The sequence below is a fragment of the Coenobita brevimanus genome, chromosome 102, assembly GCF_032717465.1.
Source record: "Coenobita brevimanus isolate Jiangsu-jjx chromosome 102, ASM3271746v2, whole genome shotgun sequence".
Taxonomy (NCBI): Eukaryota; Metazoa; Arthropoda; class Malacostraca; order Decapoda; family Coenobitidae; genus Coenobita; species Coenobita brevimanus.
In genome coordinates, this window is record NC_137055.1 from 7,990,016 (window position 1) to 8,010,156 (window position 20,141).

Sequence of the window (20,141 nt, forward strand, 5' to 3'; positions counted from 1 at the left end):
GGAAACCACTATGGTTAAATTACATGAGGACTCGAAAAAAATTAAGATTGAGAAGGTCGTGTGTCAGGGAGATACAGTTTCACCAAAATTATTTACATGCCTAAAATGTATTTTCAGAAAACTAGACTGGGAAAACAAAGGAGTAAACAGAGATGGAGAAAACCTAAATCATTTAAGATTTGCAGATGACATGGTCCTAGTCTCAGACGCAGATTAGACATTGCAAGAAATGGTAATTGATCTAAATAGAGAGTCTCAAAGTGCAGGTAACGATGAACCGAGTAATACTAATGTTAAATCCAAATACACTAACGAACAAAGAAATTCTTGAAGAATCGAGGAATACAATTACTTGGGGCAAATACTAAATCTAACGGAAGACCATGATAGCGAAATAAAAACACGCATTACAGTTGGGTGGAAAGCTTTCGGTAAACATACAGTAGTGACCTTATGAAAAGTAGCTTGCCAGTATGCATGAAGCGACGTGTATATAACAAAAATCTAATCCCTACTATGACGTACGGTTGTTAGATCTGGAAACTGACCAATTCGATGGAAAATAAACTAATCATCTCTCAAATAGCAATGGAAATGACAGTGCAAGGAATATCTTAGACACGAAAAGATCAACTTGGGTGGGAGAGCAGACTAAAGTCAAAGACATTATTAGTAAGCGCCTAACTTGTTATTCCCCCCCCCACCCCTCCCCCACACACACCCCTGGGACAAGGCCCTGGTGTTTTGGTACCATTAATATTCCCCTCTCCCAGGCCCTGGCCTGTGATGTTTTGAAGCATCATAGCTGCGTAGTGTATTGAGGTCTAAGTCAATATCTTTATATTATTAAGCTACCGACTTAGAATTTCACGTTTGTCAAGTTTAAAATACTGTTTTAAACTTGACAAACCATTCACCTTGGAGACGTCACAAGCAAAACGTTAGAAAATCGTCACTCTTCACGTCGATCATTACAGCAATGCTGAAACCGAGAAGAGGGCTCTGCATCGAGGGCAGTTGCAGGGTACTGGTTCTTGCGTACGATGATTCTGGCATAACTGAAATGACAAAACGCCACATGGATACGCTTCAAATCATTAGAAATGAAAAGCAGAAGCATGAATACATGTGACAATTTTTACTTCAGCGAAACCTCCCTCGAAATTTGGCAAAGTCTGAGATAAAAAAAGGGTGCCAAGAGGTCTCAGGCGTGTTCCAAAATCCATCGCTGGTGTGTCATTTTTTATAACAAAAAATTCTACGATTACTTTTTGTACCACTGTATCATGTAACACATATCTGATGGGGAAAATATGAAGATAAAGAGGAATATATAAAGAAATATAAAAACCAGTATAGATCTGTGGTCGAAGAGATCAGTGTATAAAGAGAAAATGAGGGTAGGTGAGCTTGCAGTTGGTCATTTTGTAAAGGGTAAATGGAATGCGAGAGGCGAAATACTAATGGTATTTGCAGAATGAAGAAGTCGTAATGTAATGAACAGTTTCTTCCAAATGAAGTAAATAGAAAGGGCCGAATGACAAAACAAAGAATGAACCTGATTTCATTCTTACTGGCAAAGCCGATGCCAGTATCGTGGAAAATGTAGCTGCAGTCATACACGTAGCCACTGGAGGAGCAGTTTGCCCCCCCAGGGAAAGTTTTGGGGAAATGCTAAAAGGGATTTTTGGCATAGTCCTTGTATGACAATACAGTTTTCCTATTTTTTCCACTTGTATATTAAACAATATTACCTATTTCCCAAAATATTTATGTGGGAGCAATAAGTTCCTTTGAAACTGAAAGCTAGAGGGTGGGCCACAAAAAGTGGAACCCATTCACTTGACAATAATTTATTAATGAGACAAGGTACACTAAAAATGACTATATTACCTGAAAGGTGACACAGTAACAATAAAAAAGTCAAGGGGTGAAGTCTCTGCCACAAGAGGTGAATTTATTTCAACACATGCTCCAAATGACCACCGTCTCGTCTCAGGCACTCCTGGATCCGGAGAGCGAAGTTGTTTATCACTCTGACGCACTCTTCCTTCTTGATGGCTTTAATCTTGGTGGCGATGGCCTGCTTCAATTCAGCAATGGATTGAGGACGATTCTTGTAGACATGGTCCTTCAAGAACCCCCACAGGAAAAAATCTGGGGGGTTCAAATCTGGTGAATGCGGGGCCCACTCGGGTTATCAGTGGGTCACGGAATCTCTCATCCAGCCACTCCATCGTGATGTTTGCTGTATGTGGAGTTGCTTCATCCTGTTGGAACCATTGCTCATCCCTGTTTACACCATGGCGAGTTCCAAGTCCCCTCCAGAACTTGATAAGCACCATAATGTAGCGTTCTTTCGTGACCATGACTTCATTGTTGTTGTCGTCCTCAAACTAGAATGGCCCGATTATGCCGTGCTTCGATATGGCTACCCAGGCTGTGCATTTGGCTGAGTGCAAGGGCCTCTGAAGCACTTCATCTGGGGGACTGTGTGCCCCAAAACACATTGTTCCTCCTGTTAGGATGGCTGGAAAGCAGAAAGTGGGCCTCGTCACTAAATCATTGTCGAGAAAGTCGGGGTATTCTGAAATCTTCTCGTCGAACCACTGGCACATCACAACACGTTTGCGCATGTCAGCTGCTGTGAGTTGATGTTTGATCTGGATTCTGTATGGGTAAAGCTGAAGGTCCTTGAGCAAGATTCTTCGCAAAATGGAAAGGGAAATTCCCACCTATTGGCTGCGCCTTCGAGTAGATTTCTTTGGGCTCCTTCCAACCGAATCTCTCACGGCATTGACATTTTCTGGAGTTCTCACAGTCACCTTCGCGCCATTAGGAGGTCTGACACTCTTGTTAAGGTTGTTCACTGTTCCCTTGGCTTTAAACTTATTCACCCACCGAAAGATTTGGCTCTTCTGTGGATAGTTGTTGAAGTTAAACTTCCTGCGGTATGTTGCTTGGACCGTTTTATACGATTTTGTCTCTATATAGGTAGTGACATAAAACGTTATTTGCTCAGTTGTCCAAGACATTTCTAACTTGACTTCCAGTTGTTATGGTCTCCTTAGTCTGAATCTGAAACAGAAGAACAAAATTATAAATTTTCACAGATAAATCAACAGATACGTGGGTTCCACCTTTTGTGGCCCACCCTGTATAATAAAACCCTTGAGAAGAAATGACCAGTTATAACTTAACAATTTCCCCTATCACCTTAGATTATGTGGTTAATATTAGAGCTCTAATGACGTTTAGCATTTGAATCCTGATGAGGAGTAAAAATGGCCTTCCTGTCCCCTCAGCCACATCCTCTCACCCTGCAGCCATATCTTCTCACCCCGTTGCCAGTTGCAACAAACACATCACAATTATTGTTACAAACAGCTGAAACAAGCAGAATTTTTGAAGACTGCATGAAGCCATTTTGATCAAATGAGACTACATTTTAGAAAGTAAGCATATATAAATATGTGTGCCAGGGGCCTCGTTTGAATGGGGGACAGGGGGACATGTCCCCCCCCCCCCACACACACACACTTTTTTGGAGTTTGAGGGACAGAGTATCTTTTGTCCCTCCCACTTTTCTAGGTGAGAATTTTCAGGATGAATAGCTTTGCGCCGTTTTTTTTTTTTTTTTCCATAATGAAAAAATCCTTTCTGTGCAGTGCAATACAGTTCAGGTGATATGAAAATCATTCCCTGCTGAGCGGGGCAGTTGAAGTGGTCACCTGAGTCAAGGATTGATAGAGGTTCATCCCACCAGATGTATTTGCTTAAGTCAGTCTTGACGTATGCACCACTCCTGATGCCTGAACCAATGTGAATCAAAGTAAAAGAATAAGTAGTGGAAAACAGAATTTCTATTGCCTACCACCACAGCAGTAGTACAAATCAGAGTACCAGACTGGAGGTGGCTGCAGCAGCAAATTTTAATTTATGTTTATGTGCTAAGTGGAGAGAGAGAGAGAGAGAGAGAGAGAGAGAAAATTGCAAAGGAGAATAGAAAAAAACGATACGAATGTGGGAAAGTGTTTGTGTTCGGGACACTCACGCCATATCTCGAGTTTTCATTGGCCTATCCATGCCGCCATTTTTCTTCCACCAGCCAAACAAAATACAGGGTTTATTTCCGAATATAAACAGATAGTATGGACGCCATTGCCTCTCGTATGGTAGGTGCTGTGCCAATGTGTGGTATATTTCAAAATAATTTCGTAGGTTATTATGCAAAATAGCTGTTCTTCCTTACATGTACAGAGAGATAAAGACAGCAGGTAAATGATGCGCTAAGAGTATAATGTTGACATTGCTTTATTCAGTACTAAAATTGCACAAGAAATTTATGGTACCGAGGAAAAAAATATTTTTTTGAGGTAGAACGGACGGAAGTCAGCATGCATGTATCGATAATAATACCATCTACGAAAGTGACCATGATGACCAGTGATATTAGTGACAAGGAGATGTCTTTGTTATGGAAACTCCAGTGCCTTCTAATTTATCGCTGGTGTTTCCTTTCTCTCCATAATGAAAGAGTAGACCTCTGGTACTGTACTGAGTATTTTTACATACCTGTCCACTGAAGGGATTATTAGCTATTTACTTAAAGTTACTCCAAGAAAGCTGTGAATATGTGGAAAAAAGATAGTTTTAAGACATCGGAACAAATGCAACAGTAATGATGTAATTTGTTTCTGATGACATAAAGCATCAAATCTAGGAAAATTTGTGGTGACAGATATTTTGGGGAAATACTCCAAGTGTTTGCCCCCCCTGGCAAAAATCCTGAATACGTCACTGGCTGCAATTAGCGAAGTACAGAAAGCCATGATAGACTAGTGAGAAGGAGAGCAATACTAAACCTTAGAAGAGTGAAAGGAGATCCATTCCGAAGGGAACAGCCGAACCTTGCAGTAGTGAAAGAACAGGCAGCAGTGTTTAGTTAATATTTCCCATTATTATTGGTAGATGAAATAGATATCGACACGGGACACAGTAACGAAAATTTCATAGCGGAAAAAAAAAATGAAGCACTTCTACAAGAAGAAAGAAACCCCTGAAACAAAAACAGCAAACACTCAGAGAATACAAAAAAAAAAAAAAAAAGGATCCCCAAGGCAAAGAGAGAAAACACCGAAGTAGTTGAACTAGATAAAAAACACCAGTAAGAAGTAAAATGAATATATCGTAATGTTTAACGTGAGAAAGTATTGACAAAGAAAGTGTACAGAAAACGAGCCAGAAAGATTTATTAAAGTATAAAGCCACTAGGGGTACTAAATGCTCATGTAGTGACAATAATATCACTGCACCCTTTTGTCAAACATATATAATTTTTTTCACGGCATCTCTGAGATTCCATAGCCATTCCTCGCTGTCTCATTGCTTAAACAAAGTGGATTGATATCAATATCCGCAATTGTACCTTTAAATATTCATATTTCAAGTAATCACGCCGCGAACCCCTACACCTATAGTAGGACTCGCGCACGTTTGCGGCTGTGGTGTGGCCCGCACCTGTGTACAGTGTTGCCACGTTTTCTATACCGTTATCTCTCTCTCTCTCTCTCTCTCTCTCTCTTTTCTCTTTCTCTCCTGGCGGGAAATGTGAGCCACCCTGAGTACTTTTGATTCTTTTATAAGTTATTTATAATTGTGCTTTCATTTGTTAATTTGGTTTTGTTATATTTTAGTAGTAGATGGAGTGTCAAAGTTACTGTCTGCTGAGAGGTTTGTTACGTTACTGATTCATACACCCCGACGTAGTGGGGTGTGGGTGTAGGTGTGGGTGGGAGTGTGGATGTGGGTTTGTTGGGGTGGTGGTCCAGGGGGGTGGGGAAGTGTGAAGGGGGATTTGACCTGAGACACCCAGGAGGGATTAAGAAGGGAGGGAAGGGGAAGGGGGGGCTGGATTCACCTACCACGTGGTCAGTATTAGAAGAGAGAGAGAGAGAGAGAGAGAGAGAGAAATTACGTGTATAGATATATGTGCATCAATAGGAACAATGTATATCAGTGTGTGCAGTATGTACAAAGGAACAAATGAATACAAAGAAGGCAGTGACAGACCTCTCTCTCTCTCTCTCTCTCTCTCTCCTGGCGGGAAATGTGAGCCACCCTGAGTACTTTTGATTCTTTTATAAGTTATTTATAATTGTGCTTTCATTTGTTAATTTGGTTTTGTTATATTTAGTGATGCCGACTGCATGCAATGCATGCTCCTCTCCTGCCTCTCTCCCTCTCTCTCTCTCTCTCTCTCTCTCTCTGTAGGGAAGCTATCTGTCAAGGCCACCGACTGGGGGTGGAAGTGTTGCCGCTCGCGAGTGAATAGTTTTTTTTTTTTTTTACTTCGGTATTGGCATATGCCTACTATTTTGTCCTACATATTAGCTTATGATTATAAATGTGATTATTCCTCGCCCTTAAAATTATGGTAAAAGCCAGTAAATGTGAGCATTTTTCCCAAGCAACACCTGTACAAGCTATGCTTGGGTCTATGGAGGTACGTACTTTACCTTAGGCCAGACGGGGTGTGTCAGTGCTGCCACTCACAAGAATTATATGAATTATTTCTTTTACTTTGGATATTGGCATATTTCTTCATTTTTCAGGCTCATTCTATTATATCCATAACTGTAATATTATTAACCACCCTAAAACTACGCTAAAAAACATTAAAAGTGACTGCTATTTCTTTTAGCAACACTGTACAATATGTATCCCATGTTTCTGTGTTACTGTATAAATATTTTATGCATAATAAGATTACTGTTGATTCATCCATCAAAATACACAAGTGTAAGTTTTATTCATCTGAATTTATCGAATTTGTGATGCCTTGTACATAAATAGCTTCCGTTTCACATCGCAAGTTGGGGAAACGTGGCACCATTGTACACAGGTGCGGGCCACACCACAGACGCAAACGGGCGCGAGGCCGACTATAGAAGTAGATAATGTGGTTGAGTACCGTTTTTAAAACCAAGCGGTGCGCTGTACTGTTGAATAACCTTTTAACAATCAAATGGACGTCTGGTGGTCTGGTGGGTTAAGACACTCCAACCATAATGATAATTATATTTGAGTTTGTGAAGATGCTGACACTGATGCATGGTTTTATTTAGACTGCAAACGCAACGTGCAGAGAACACCAGAAAAGTAAAATGTTGGGCATAAACTACTTGTATTACAAAGCAGGACCGCTAGAGTAATGCATGTAAATCTGGGTGATTACTCATCCTGAGATGGCCCAGCCTAACGACAAAAATATCCCAGCTCTTTGGGATGGGCCAGTTTCACTTTGGAATTGGAACAAAAGGTAAAATGCTGGTGCAAAAAAAACACACAAAATAATGGGGTGCTTTCAAAGCTAGTATTCCGGTAGATGTCGCCAGCACTGGGACAAACACATTTCCCGCGCTGTTCAAAAAGCATATTTTACTTTGTTAAATATCTACACTGTTGTGTGAAACTGTGAATCGTGGTAATGTCATATACCGTAATATAAATAATACAAATAGAACACGTATATATAACATAGCGTGAACTGTTTATATTTATCATAAACGGAAATTAAAATATCATTGATGGCATGTGATGGAAACCCGCCGTTTTAGTGGTCCTATATTATTTAGTTTGTGCTACATTTAGTGCAAGTTATGTTCTTAATGCATAGTTTGTTCAGACTGTAAATTACGCCTAGTGGGTATCTTGACTCATTCAGAGTAGGTGCTTAGCAACCAAAACGCTGCGGACACAACTAAGTCATATTCTGATCATTTTGTTCAAATTTTGTCGGAATCGGTTAATTCTGAAGGGCAGAAGTGCCTGCCACAATTAAACAAGAAAGAAAGAATACTGTACAAGAATACAAGAAAGAGAGCGCGACTAACAACATGGGCAGCATAGAGCGGCCAAAATGATTACATAGACTGTTGCCAGTTTGATAATCTACAGTATTTTGATTATTACTCATTTTCTTTCCTTTGTTGAACTCCGGATGGTATTGCTATTTCATGCCAGGTGACCGCCAGGGAATAGTTTTCGGGGAAAAAAAAGTAATAAGGAAGTAATCAGTTTCCTCGTATGTCCGGCCTTGTAATGGAGTTCCCGGCGTCCTAGAAGACATCCCCAAGGGTGACGCGATCCGAAAACGGGTAAAAAGCGTTGTGGCAAAGAAACGGAAAGACAGGAATGGCTATTTCAGGATATAAATGGAAGGGAAGCTATGAGAGTATATATCTCTAATGTGTAACAGGCAATTAAGGGTGAGCTGATTAATTAATAGCTATGTAATTAATATCGTACTGCAAAAACGTAAGAGACACGGGAAAAATATGTGTAGGTAGAGATGGCGGGTGTTATTTAGTGAGGTGTTTGTGCAAAATAGCTCTTAAAATTTCTACATAAAATGACATGTAGGAAACGGAAGGTAAGGGATGTATTGGTGTCAAAAATGTGTGTGTGTGTGTGTGTGTGTGTGAGATGCGATATGTATTGACATCCAGAAATTTGTGTGTGTATGTGTGTGTGTGTGTGTGTGTGTGTGTGTGTGTGTGTGTGTGTGTAAGATGTGAAACGTATTGATGTCAGAAATTAGTGTGTGTGTGTGTGTGTGTGAGATGTGAAATGTATTGATGTCAGAAATTAGTGTGTGTGTGTGTGTGTGTGTGTGTGTGTGTTAAAGGACAAAAAGTTTATGAAAATGAGAAACTGCGGATATCAGTCTATTCGGCCCAGCGGGAATGTTGCATCAAACTGTTATGGTGGCAGTTTGTTGCTAAAGTCTCATTCACTTCGCTTAATAATGACACTGTTATTCTCATTTATAAATGGTGAATGCGCCACCTGACTGCATTTTATTGCGCTCTAATGTCACGCCACGGGACTCAAAAATTCATTACTAAAATAAATAGATAAATAAATAAATAAATAATTAAAGAAAATAAATGGAGAAGAAAGTTTTGGGTAAAAATTAACATGCTGTCAACTGCACTTGGTTCATTATGGCAGACGATCAATAGTTACTGAGTCCGATATATCCCCAGGAATACGACCCGTAGTTGCTGATGTTACATGCAGGTTCCCAGTTGTAGTCCTGGGTAGCATTTTAGCAGAGTAGTAGGCTGCTCAGTTTATTTTATATTTCCTGAAGAGCAAATGCACTTGACTATAGATAATACTGGGGTAGGCTTGAGTGTATTAACCAGATGACCTACATTTATAAGAGTTCTTCATCGTTGCGTGAATCATTAAGAGATGGTTCATCCGTCTGATAGTATAAAGAATTATTATCAATCCATTCAGTATAATTTTATGGTATATCTGGAAACATGAACAAGAGTTAAGAAAAAAGGACATATAATGAAAATTTTTGGTAAATTTTGTCTGCAATTAATAAGCTACTCAGGAATATCAGGGCCAGATTAGGGTAGAAAAGGCCTTTCGCCAATTATGTTTGTAAAAACATGTTAGGCTACTTGTGGGCTCTTTTGCATCAGACTTACATGGAAGACAAGAGAACTGGTTCATGTCACTGCAAACGTAAAAATATTGCTATGGTCCTTTCGCAGCAAGAAGTCCGTTCAGGGTGTGGCAGAAGTTGGGATTTCCCCGAGTGCGACGTTGCCAATTTGACCACCAATTATCGGATTATCACTGTCTCCCTACCTACCCCCATCACACCTGTTTATCTCTCTCTCTCTCTCTCTCTCTCTCTCTCTCTCTCTCTCTCTCTCTCTCTATATATATATATATATATATATATATATATATGTATATATATAAATATATTTATATATATATATATATATATAATATATATATATACTGTATATATATATATATATATATATATATATATATATATATACATATATATATATATATATATATATATATATATATATTGTATATATTTATTATTTATTTTCAACTTTTTTTTCCACACCACCTATGAGGTAAAAGTCTAGGCGCGTTTTATTTTTAAGAGGTTTCCCCTGTAGGCTTAATCCTCTCTCTGGGTGGTGGCTAGACAGGGAGTGACCCTGGGTCCCTCGCCGACTTCGGCGTGGCAACATGGGAAAAAAGCCCTGCCACGTGTCATAGAATTCATTCAAATCGTTGTTATAATTCTAAAAAGTGATACTCAATGTACTATATAGCTTCCTATATTATAAACAGAATGTAAAAAACAATTTCAAATAGCACATTGAGGGGAAATAAGAGAGAGAGAGAGGCATGTACTACGGTTGATTTGGGAGCATCGCTAGAGGTGATTCACCAGGTGGGCCCCACCCTGAACGGACTTTTTGCGGCGAAAGGACCATAGTAAAGAATAAACCCGCAGTCCAAGCTGGTTTGAAGGTAAGTGCTCCGCCTCTGGGATTTGACGTCAAAATCGCTTCGTCTACGGTCCACTATGATCGGCTGGTGGGGTGACAGGCACGTACACACACACACACACACACACACACATTTCAGACTGAATTAGATCGTGTCTTGCATTGACTCAATGCTCTCACCCTCTTATTTATACTCTGTACAAATAAGGAGCGAATGATGAGGTGAAAGAGAGAGAGAGATTGTCCAGGTGCTTGAGGGTGCGAAAGTGGATGTATGTGGAATAACTGAAACAAAATGGAGAGGAGAAAGTGTGAGAGAATGGGAGAATGGATGGGGTATATGTGCAGGAGTAGGTGAGAATGAGAGGGCAAAGGAAGGAGTATGTATAGTTGTGAGTAAAAGATGGAAGAAGAGCATAAGACAGTATGGATCAGTTGGGTCAAGGATTGTGTGGGTAAAGTTGAAAGTTGGAATACAAATGTGGGCGATTGTGTGTGTGTATGCGCCAAAGCAAGATCGTGCTAGAAGAGTTCTGGACAAATGTAGAAGTGTGCATGGAAAAGTTTGGAAGGAATGAGAGAGTGTTTTTGATCGGTGATATGAATGGTAAAGTTGGGAATGTGAAGGTGGATGGAATAGTTGGTGAGTGGGGTGTGCCTGCTGAGATAGATGAGAATGGGAGTGCGTTAGTGGACATTTGTGCTGGGAGGGGGTTGGTGATAGCCAATACCCTCTTCAGGCATAAAATGATCCACAGGTATACATGGCGAGTGATGAGAAGGGTGGGTGGTGAACTGAATGAAAGGAAGGCAATGATTGATTATGTGTGTGTGGATGAAAGGATGCGAAGATGTGTAATGGATGCAAGAGCTCATAGAGGCTGGGGGAGTGGACTTTCTGACCACTACTTGGTGGTGGCCAGAATTAGAATTCAAGTAAGATGGAGGAATAGAAGAAGGGAAAGACAAGAGGAAAGAGCAGTTGTAAGGAGAGTGGAAAGGTCACAAGAGGATGAGAAAAAGGCAGAGTATAAGAGAGAAGTGGAGGATCGATTGAACAAATATGAATTGGAGCAGATGGGAGATGTGGAAGGTGTGTGTAGGATATTTACAGAAGAAATATGTGCAGCATGTGATGTGGTGTGTGGAAGGAAGAGAAGACGGAGGGGGTGCAAGGAACAGCGTGGTGGACTGAAGAGGTGAGACAGGTTGTGGCACAAAAGAAGAAAGCATACAATGAATGGATGAGAAATAGGGGCGTGGAAGAAGTTGAGAGGCGGAAGAGAGAGTTATATGTAGAAAGAAAGAGAGAGGTGAAAAGATTAGTAAGAGAGAGTAAGAAGAGAGTGGATGAGAAATTTGGAAGGAATTTAAGTGTAAAGTGGAGGGACTGTAAGAAAATGTTCTGGAAAGAGGTGAAAAGCATAAGACAGGGTGGAAGTGAAGTTAGCAGGGGAGTAAAAGATAAAAATGGTAGATTACTAGTGGAGAAGGGAGAAAAAGTGAGCAGATGGAGAGACCACTTTAAGAAATTGTTAAACATAGAGGATGGAAGTAATGCGAGTATAAGTGGCTGGGGAATGGCTGGAAGAAGGATGGAGGTGAGAAGACAGGAAGAAATCAGTAGGATAGAAGTTGTGGAAGCAATGAAGAATGTTAAATCGGGGAAAGCCCCAGGAATTGATGAAGTGTGTGGTGAAATGCTGAAGCATGGGGGAGAGATAGTAGTAGAATAGATGTGGAAGATGTGCAGATTAGCCTGGGAGGAAGGTCGAGTCCCGGAGGATTGGAAGTCAGGTATAATTATTCCCTTGTACAAAGGAAAAGGGGAAAAAGAAGTGTGTGGTAATCATAGGGGCATTTGTCTTCTTAGTATAATAGGAAAAGTGTATGGTAGGATACTTATTGACAGAGTTAGAGAAAGAACAGAGAAATTAGTTGGAGAAGAACAGGGATGCTTTAGGAAGGGAAGAGGTTCTGTAGATCAGATATTCATTCTTAGATCTTTAGTGGAAAAGTTTCTAGAGAAGGGAAAGAAGTTGTATGCGGCTTTCATGGATTTGGAGAAAGCATATGACAGGTTGGATAGACATGGATTGTGGAAAGTGTTAAGAATATATGGAGTAGATGGGAAGTTGTTGAATGCTGTGAAGAGTATGTACGATGGTGCGAAGGCTGCAGTGCGTGTGGATGGTGAACTAAGTGAATTTTTCTCTTTGAAAGTTGGGTTGAAACAGGGATGTGTCGTGTCTCCATGGTTGTTCAATCTTTACATGGATGGGATGATGAAAGAGGTGCAAGGTAGGGTAGTGGATGTTGGAGTGGCCCTGGTGAGAGAGGATAGTGTTTGGAAGCTCCCTGTACTGTTGTTTGCAGATAATACTGTGTTGTTGAGTGAAGACGAAGGGGAGCTGCAAGGCTTGGTGGATGAGTTTGGGAGAGTGTGTGGGAAACGGAATCTAAAGGTGAATGTAGGGAAGAGTAAAGTGATGGTCTTTGAGAGAGGTGAAGTCAGTGAATGTACGGGGTTGGATGGAGAGGAATTGGAAAATGTGAGGACGTTTAAGTACTTGAGTAGTGTGATGAGTAAGGATGAAGGTTTGGAGGGTGAAGTGCTTGAAAGGGTACAGCAGGGAAGAAAGGTTGCTGGTTCTTTGAAAGCAGTGATAAGAAACAGGGAAGTGAGCATGGAAGTGAAAAAGTTACATGACAGTATTATGATACCAACTCTAACGTACGGAAGTGAAGCTTGGACGTTGTTGGAAGGACACAAGTCAAGAGTGAGAGCAGTGGAAATGAGTTATTTAAGAGGAGCCTGTGGAGTCACATGGAGAGAGAGGCTGACGAATGAGGATATAAAGGAGTGTTGTGGTGTGGATGTGGATGTGATAGGAAGCATTATGAGGAACACACTGAGGTGGTTTGGCCATGTGGAGAGGATGAAGGATAAAAGACTGACGAAGAGAGTGTATGTGAGTGAGGTGGAGGGGGGAAGAGGGAGGGGTAGGCCGAGGATGAGATGTAGGGATGGGGTGGAGAGGTATATGAGAGAGGGGGGTGTGAGTTGGGAGCAGGGTAGTGAGATGGCGGGGGACAGGGCGACTTGGAGGCGATTTGTTTGTGGCCACCCCAAACGGGATTGAGGCGTCTGGCAATAGATAGATAGATAGACAATATCCACGCTATGATAAATTTCTCTCTCTCTCTCTTTCTCTCTCTCTCTCTCTCGAGCGAAAAAAGGAACCACAAGAGGGGTATTGAAAAAAGAATTTGATGTAGAGATAAGTTTCATAATACATAAGGACGAAGGAAGTTAAAATGAAAGGCAGCCAAGAGTGTGTGACCTGAGGAGGGAGGCTAATTCTCAAGGGAAAATAATCAGTATTCTGGTGTGTGTGTGTGTGTGTGTGTGTGTGTGTGTGTGTGTGTGTGTGTGTGCACGTGCGCCCCTCTCTTTGTTGTTGTTGTTGTTGTTATTTGCCCACACCTTGTGGGACACGGGCAAACTGAGAGCCCGTCAGTGATAAACATAGTAAGAAAAGACAACAAGCATTGAAAAAAAAAAAACACTAGAATATCCTAGAGCAATGATAAAGTGGAAGGCACTTAGCGAGGAGGAGGATAATTTCTCACTATGTGTAGAAGCCTCTGGAAGGATACACTGCTAACGTCCCGAGCCACATCAAAGATATTATCACTAGTACAAGGAAAGTCTCCGTCAATCATTGTACGAAGTGGGGCGGTTGCTGGGCAATCGAGCAAGTAATGACAGAGGGGTTTGGTGGACCGTGCATAGCAATGGGGGCACGGTTCAGGATCTAAGCCCGCAATCTGGCTATAGCACAGGAAGCCTAGGCAGAGACGCCGGATTCTAAGTAGTATGTAGTTAGGTAGGCCAGTCGGTATGGAAAGAGGAGTATACGACGTGACCGCCACATACCAGGCGGCCGAGCAAGAGCCTTCAGCAATACATAGGTGATGGTCGTCCCTAGTACGTCTTGAGAGGGTCGTAGCCACCACTGAGAGGACTCGTGTGGCACAAGGTCTAAGCAGAAACGTGACAGTAGGGAAAGTGCTAGCCGCACGTGCAGTTGTGTCTGTCAGCTCATTTCCCTCAGGTCCAACATGCCCTGAGACCCAGTGAAAAGTCACAGAGCCACCCTGCTGCTGGATGAGGGAAGAAACAGTATACTGTATATGGCAGTGAGTAGGAACCGGTTGGATGATCGAGAGAGAGAGACTCCAGCCACTGAAGGGTGGAGAGTGAGTTGATGTGGAAAACGTCTTGCTGATGTCGATATCTGTAAGCATGGGGCAAGGCACCGAGAAGAGCCACCAGCTCTGCCTGGAAGGCCGAGACTCCCGTGGGGATGCACCAGGATTCTGTGTACAGTATAGTCCAGAAACAAATGCCGCCCCTGCTGAGCCAGCAGATGAGACTGAGCCGTCCATATAGTAGACTGCTAAAGTTGTGGAGTTGATAGCAGAGATGCTACTAAGACTCTCCTGCTAGAGGATGGGTGGAATGGAGTGGCGAGGCTTGGACACCAAGGGATAAATGACGGTGAAAGGGGGAGGCAACCAGGGAGAGGGAGGCGAGTAACCCGGACAGTCTAGCTCGGGATCACTGCACACCTCCGAAGCCACACCCAAGTCATGAAGTAGAGCCGTGGTGGCCCGAGCCCAGTCACGATGTGGGAGTGGGTCAGGAGGCTGGCTTGCTAGATGCCGCAGTAAAACAGATCAGTAAGTGTGGATGGTGATGTACTAGCCGGAGCATCTCAGCTGTCGCTCGCAAAGCAATTCTGTGGACAAGTGATGGAAACCCACTTTCTAGGCGCAGGTTAACCAGCCTAGTCCATCGTGGTGCATGTAGCATTATATGGAGTGCATCATTCTGAAGCACTTCCAAAGACTGAGAAACTTGGGGGGCAAAACCTGTCAGGCATATAGCGCTATAATCTACGAGTGAGTGGATGGCATGGACATAAAAGGTGAGTAGGACAGCATAAGGCACCCCTAGACTGTGGCGAGAAAGGTAGCAGAGAGTGGAAATGCGGGTTGCGGCCCACTCTCGCAGGTACTTTACGTGTTTTTTGAAAGTGAGATTGTGGTAAAAGTAAACTCCCAGGTAACGATGGAGTGTGACAGTCTCAATGCACTGGCCAACAAGCAAGAGCAGACAATCTAGAGGGCGGAGATGGAAAGGTAGGCACTTAGTCTTCTCGAGGTTGACCTTCAGCCCAATTTCGCTGCACTTGGTATGCAGCCGAGAGAGTGCAACCGGCGCCTGGGTGAAACAGCCCCCCCTTGAGAAGACAAGTGCCAAATCGTCTGCATATATGAGCAGTGTTACGCCGGGGCCATAGTCCACCATCAGTAGCCCTTCCACAAGTCACTGAATAGCAAGGGGCTGAGAACACTCCCATGGGGGGTGCCATTTTGATGTTCATAAAAAGGGGAGACCTGCCCCTGAAATCTGACCCTCGCTGTCTGCTGCTGAAAGAAATCCCCCACCCATGAAAAGTGTCTACCCCCAACTCCCCGGTCCACAAGGGCTGCCTGGATGGCAAGAGGGCTTGCCAGCCCAAAGGCTTTCACGAGGTCGAGGAAGACAGCCACCCCCCCTCCACCTTGAAGCTCCCCAAGGAAAGAAGCGAAGCAATGAGAAGCACTCCTGCCAGGATGGTATGCAAAAGTCCTCAGGTGCAACGGTCCCAGATGCCAGGCAAGGTGACCATGCACAACCCTTTCTGCCATCTTAGCTACAAAGCTAATAAGTGAGATAGGGCACATGGTGCCGGGATCGCGAGGTTTGGGAATTGGGTGGATGACAGCTGTCATCCACGACCTCGGAAAACGGTCCTCGGACCACGAGAGGTTTAGCAGATCAAGTAGTCTCTCACTACCATAATCTCCAGCATTGGACAATAGCGAGTAAGCAAGCCCGTCGAGCCCAGGTGCAGTGTCGGTCCTGCATCGCAGTACTTTATGAAGCTCCCCGCTAACGATGGGATGATCAACAGGGTCAGGTCTTGCACAAGCAGCCTGCGCAGTGGCGACATGAGAAGCCGACAGCTGCTCCTGTAGGGCCCTGATGGATTGCAGAAGATTGTGGGAAGCAGAACGGTCTGCAAAATGCTGTGTGAGATGGTTGGCTTCAGTGGCAGGGTCAGGGTGTGACGGCAGGCGAGGAGGACATGGATCAGAGATGGACCGGATCCTCCTCCACATCTCACAGAGAGTGAAGTGAGAATCCAAGGTATGACACCATCTAATCCACGCTTCCTCCTTAAGGCGACGCTTCTCTGATGTCACATGGCGTGTGCCAGCAGCCAAGCACCGATTGTGCGGGGATGTACGGTGCTGCCAGTACTGCCTGAGCGCTGCATTGAGCCTGTGATTCAGCTCCCTGGCTCTGTCACAGTAAATCCAGCCATCCCGATAGCACAGCATGGATTGTTGCTGCAAAGGAATAGTGAGAAAGGCAGCCCAGGAAAAAGCGTGGGGTACCTGATCTGCTCAACTCTCGAGGTTCAGGGCCGAAGGAGATGCCTCAAAGGCCGCAGCTAACACAGCCAAAAGCCAGCCAGTCAGCCCTGCAGACATTCCACCCAGGTGGAGGGAGAGCGGGAGACAGGAGTGGAGCCATGGGTAGTGTAACCTCGACTGCGAAGTGATCACTAGAGAGGTGGGGGTGAAGTGGCCACGTCGCAGAACCTGCCAGAGAGGACGACACAGAAGATAGCTCGAGACGGCCCCCACCAACATGAGTAGCAAACCTGGTATCATTTAAGAGGGATAGACCATCCACCTCCACCAGTACCAAAGAGATGTGCTGCCCTGCGTCATTAGATGGGAGAGGCGATGAGTGAAGGGTGTGGTGGGCATTAAAGTCACCCCTGACATACACAGTGCCCCTGGCAGCCCGGAAGAACAAATCTCTCATTTCCAGGAAGCCCCTGAGACTTCGGTACACTTTGTATACCGTCAGGGACGACGTAGCCAGGTGGAGAACCACGTTCTGGACCTCCACACCAAGTCCACAGAAAGGAGGAGGCTCACAGTCCGTGCACTTGATGTGGTCCTGAACCAGAATGGCACATCCCCGTGTGATGCCACGAACATACTGGAGGAGATGGGTGGTGTAGCCCGAGAGACTAAAAGTGGAATTGTCTGGGAGCAGGGTCTCCTGGAGGAGAATGACATGAGGACGATCCCTGGTGGCCGCCTCTTGCAAAAGCGGGAGCTTATGCCGTGCCTCTAGACAATTCCACTGGGGGAGTCTGAGGGAGGAGCCTTCCAACCGTCGGGAGAGCGTTGCAGTTGGTGCTCCTCCTGGAGCTGTGGTGGGGCTGCATCCTTGGTGAGAACCACTGATGGTGTTGGTGCTTGCTGTGGAGGCAGGCGAGGATGAGGCGGTCGAGTGGCGGAATTCCGGGCAGTGGAAGGTCGAGGCTTGGCCCGCTTGAACAAGCAGGCTGACTTGCACAGGAGAGGTCATGTACTCGTACCCCCTGTAGAGGGAGCCGGGTGGCACGGTGAAGGAGAGTCACTGAGGCCCTGCAGCTTCTTCTCGATGGTTTGATCGATAATTATCTTGGTGGCACGAGCGAGCCTGGCTGCCTTCATGGTAACCCCCAGCTGTTGGGCAATGGTTTGGGCCATAGACACTGCTATGCGCGTGCCCAGGTCCCTGAATTCCTCCTCCGTGAAGGTGACAACTAGTGGAACGGGAGCCATGGATGCACTGGGCATAGAGCTGGGTGGAAGTGTCGATACGGTCGGCAGTGGACCGGGCGCTGAGCTGGGTGGTGGTGCCAGGACGGATGGCGGTGGGGAATGGACCTCTGTAGTGGTCTGGCCTACAGTGAGGGCTGAGGGCAGTGGAGGGAAGTCGTGGGCATTGAAGGCTGGTGAGCTGGGAGCACAAAGATGGGACTGCTGTCCCCAGACAAAAGTTTCTGGGGGAGCGGGATGAGCACTGATGGTTTGGCTTTCTTGCACCCATATGACCTGCATCTCCCGACCCCGGTTGACACTTTGCAATCTTGCAGGGGAACTGGGGTGCCAGGCATGGTGTTGTCCTGAGCAATTGGGGCACTTGGAGGCAATCGGTTCCCTGGCCTTGAACCGCTTTCGGCACTTTTCGGTGTTGTGAGCGCCGCTGCACATACCGCAGACAATGGGGCAGTTGTAAGTGGCACGATGGTGCCCATAGCGGTTACACCGATAGCAGCACAGCAGTTCCAGTGTAAAGGGGTGGAGGAAGAACCTGCCCCAATTGCCCAGGTTGAGGGACTCTACCAGAGGCCCCCGCAGGGTTACAAAGACCTGCTTTGTCTCCTCCCATGTGCGCTTGGTTTGGCAGCACTCTGCTGTCTCGACAAGGTTGTGCCTTAGTAGGATATCCACCGGCATGTGCCAGGGATATCCCATAACAGTGGCCTTGGTAAGCTGGGCACCCTGAGGGAGCTCCACAATCCTGACGACCAGGGCCTGCGCCTCTGCCACCGCCTTTAGCCGGAGATACGACTCCTACCCAGTGAGGATCAGCACACAGCTGCTGTCACGGCCGAAGCGATTCATGGCTGCAAGGCCTGGCAGGTGTTGCTCCAGAGCCGTTACTGCGTCATAGCTCGTGCTGAATCTCTCCTAGAGAGCAACTCGAAAAGCCAAAAACGAGGAGCAAGGAGGCGGAGCAGCCGCAACCGAAACCGAGGGGTATGTTGCATTGTGAGGCCATCGTGGTGCCACAGTCCTGGATGCAGGAGGAGGGACGTTTCCCTGCGGCACTCGCAGTGGTTTGCATGCCACAGGGATAAAACCGTCATTATCAGGAGAGGCAGCAGAAGTGGCAGCTCCAGCAGGAGAATGAGCAGCCAAGGGCTCGGCGGGAGTGCAGGCGCCATTGCCCGCACCCAAAGCAGCAGTTGAGGACGGTGTATAGGTGGTAGACGCCTGGCGGCGTGGGTGCTCAGAGGATGGAGCAGAACAGCAGGCAGCACCCAAGGTCTGAGATGTCTGATGAGGAGGAGGAGAAGCCGAAACACCTGCCTTCATTGCCTCATGGACACGTGCAACCTTGGCTGCACGTGCCGAAGTGGAGGGGGGGGGCTGAAGCAACAGCCCTTGCACGGGGAACAGTCCCCATAGGCTGAGAAGAGGGAGGAAAGGCAGAGGCGTCGCCAGACGTCGACGAGTGGGAGCTGGCATCTGAAAGATGCCGCTCCTGCTTCGCGCCTGGCATGGCATCAGGGCGAGATGTCCTCTGCACAGAAGGGGATTGATGGACTTGTCCTGTGGGCTGGGAGATCTGAGTCCTCCTCATGTCCCTGACAGACAGACACACAGACAAACACACACAGACGTCACTCACACAGACACGCAAACAGGTACACCAACTCTCATTCTCAACACAGAAGAAACAATAAACCAAAAAAATACGGCAGGTCCCTACAGTGACGGGCTACCTATGCTCCCCTCCCTCTAAAGGGCGACGTAGGAGGCCCCGCCACTGCCCCTTTCGGGTCTTTCCAAATTTAACAGAGCTGCTCTCTGCACTTCCTATAACCAGGCCCTAATGGCACCCCCTCATGGAAATGCCCTAACGGCACCCCTTCAGAGTTCGGCTTCGTACCACGCAGAGAGACACTATCGGCAGCCGGGGAAAAAAAAAACACCCACACACCCACAAACACACACACAAAACAACCACACACACACACACACACACACACACACACACACAAGCAAGCAGGGTCCATCTGTCATAGACAGAGTTCACCCAAAAAC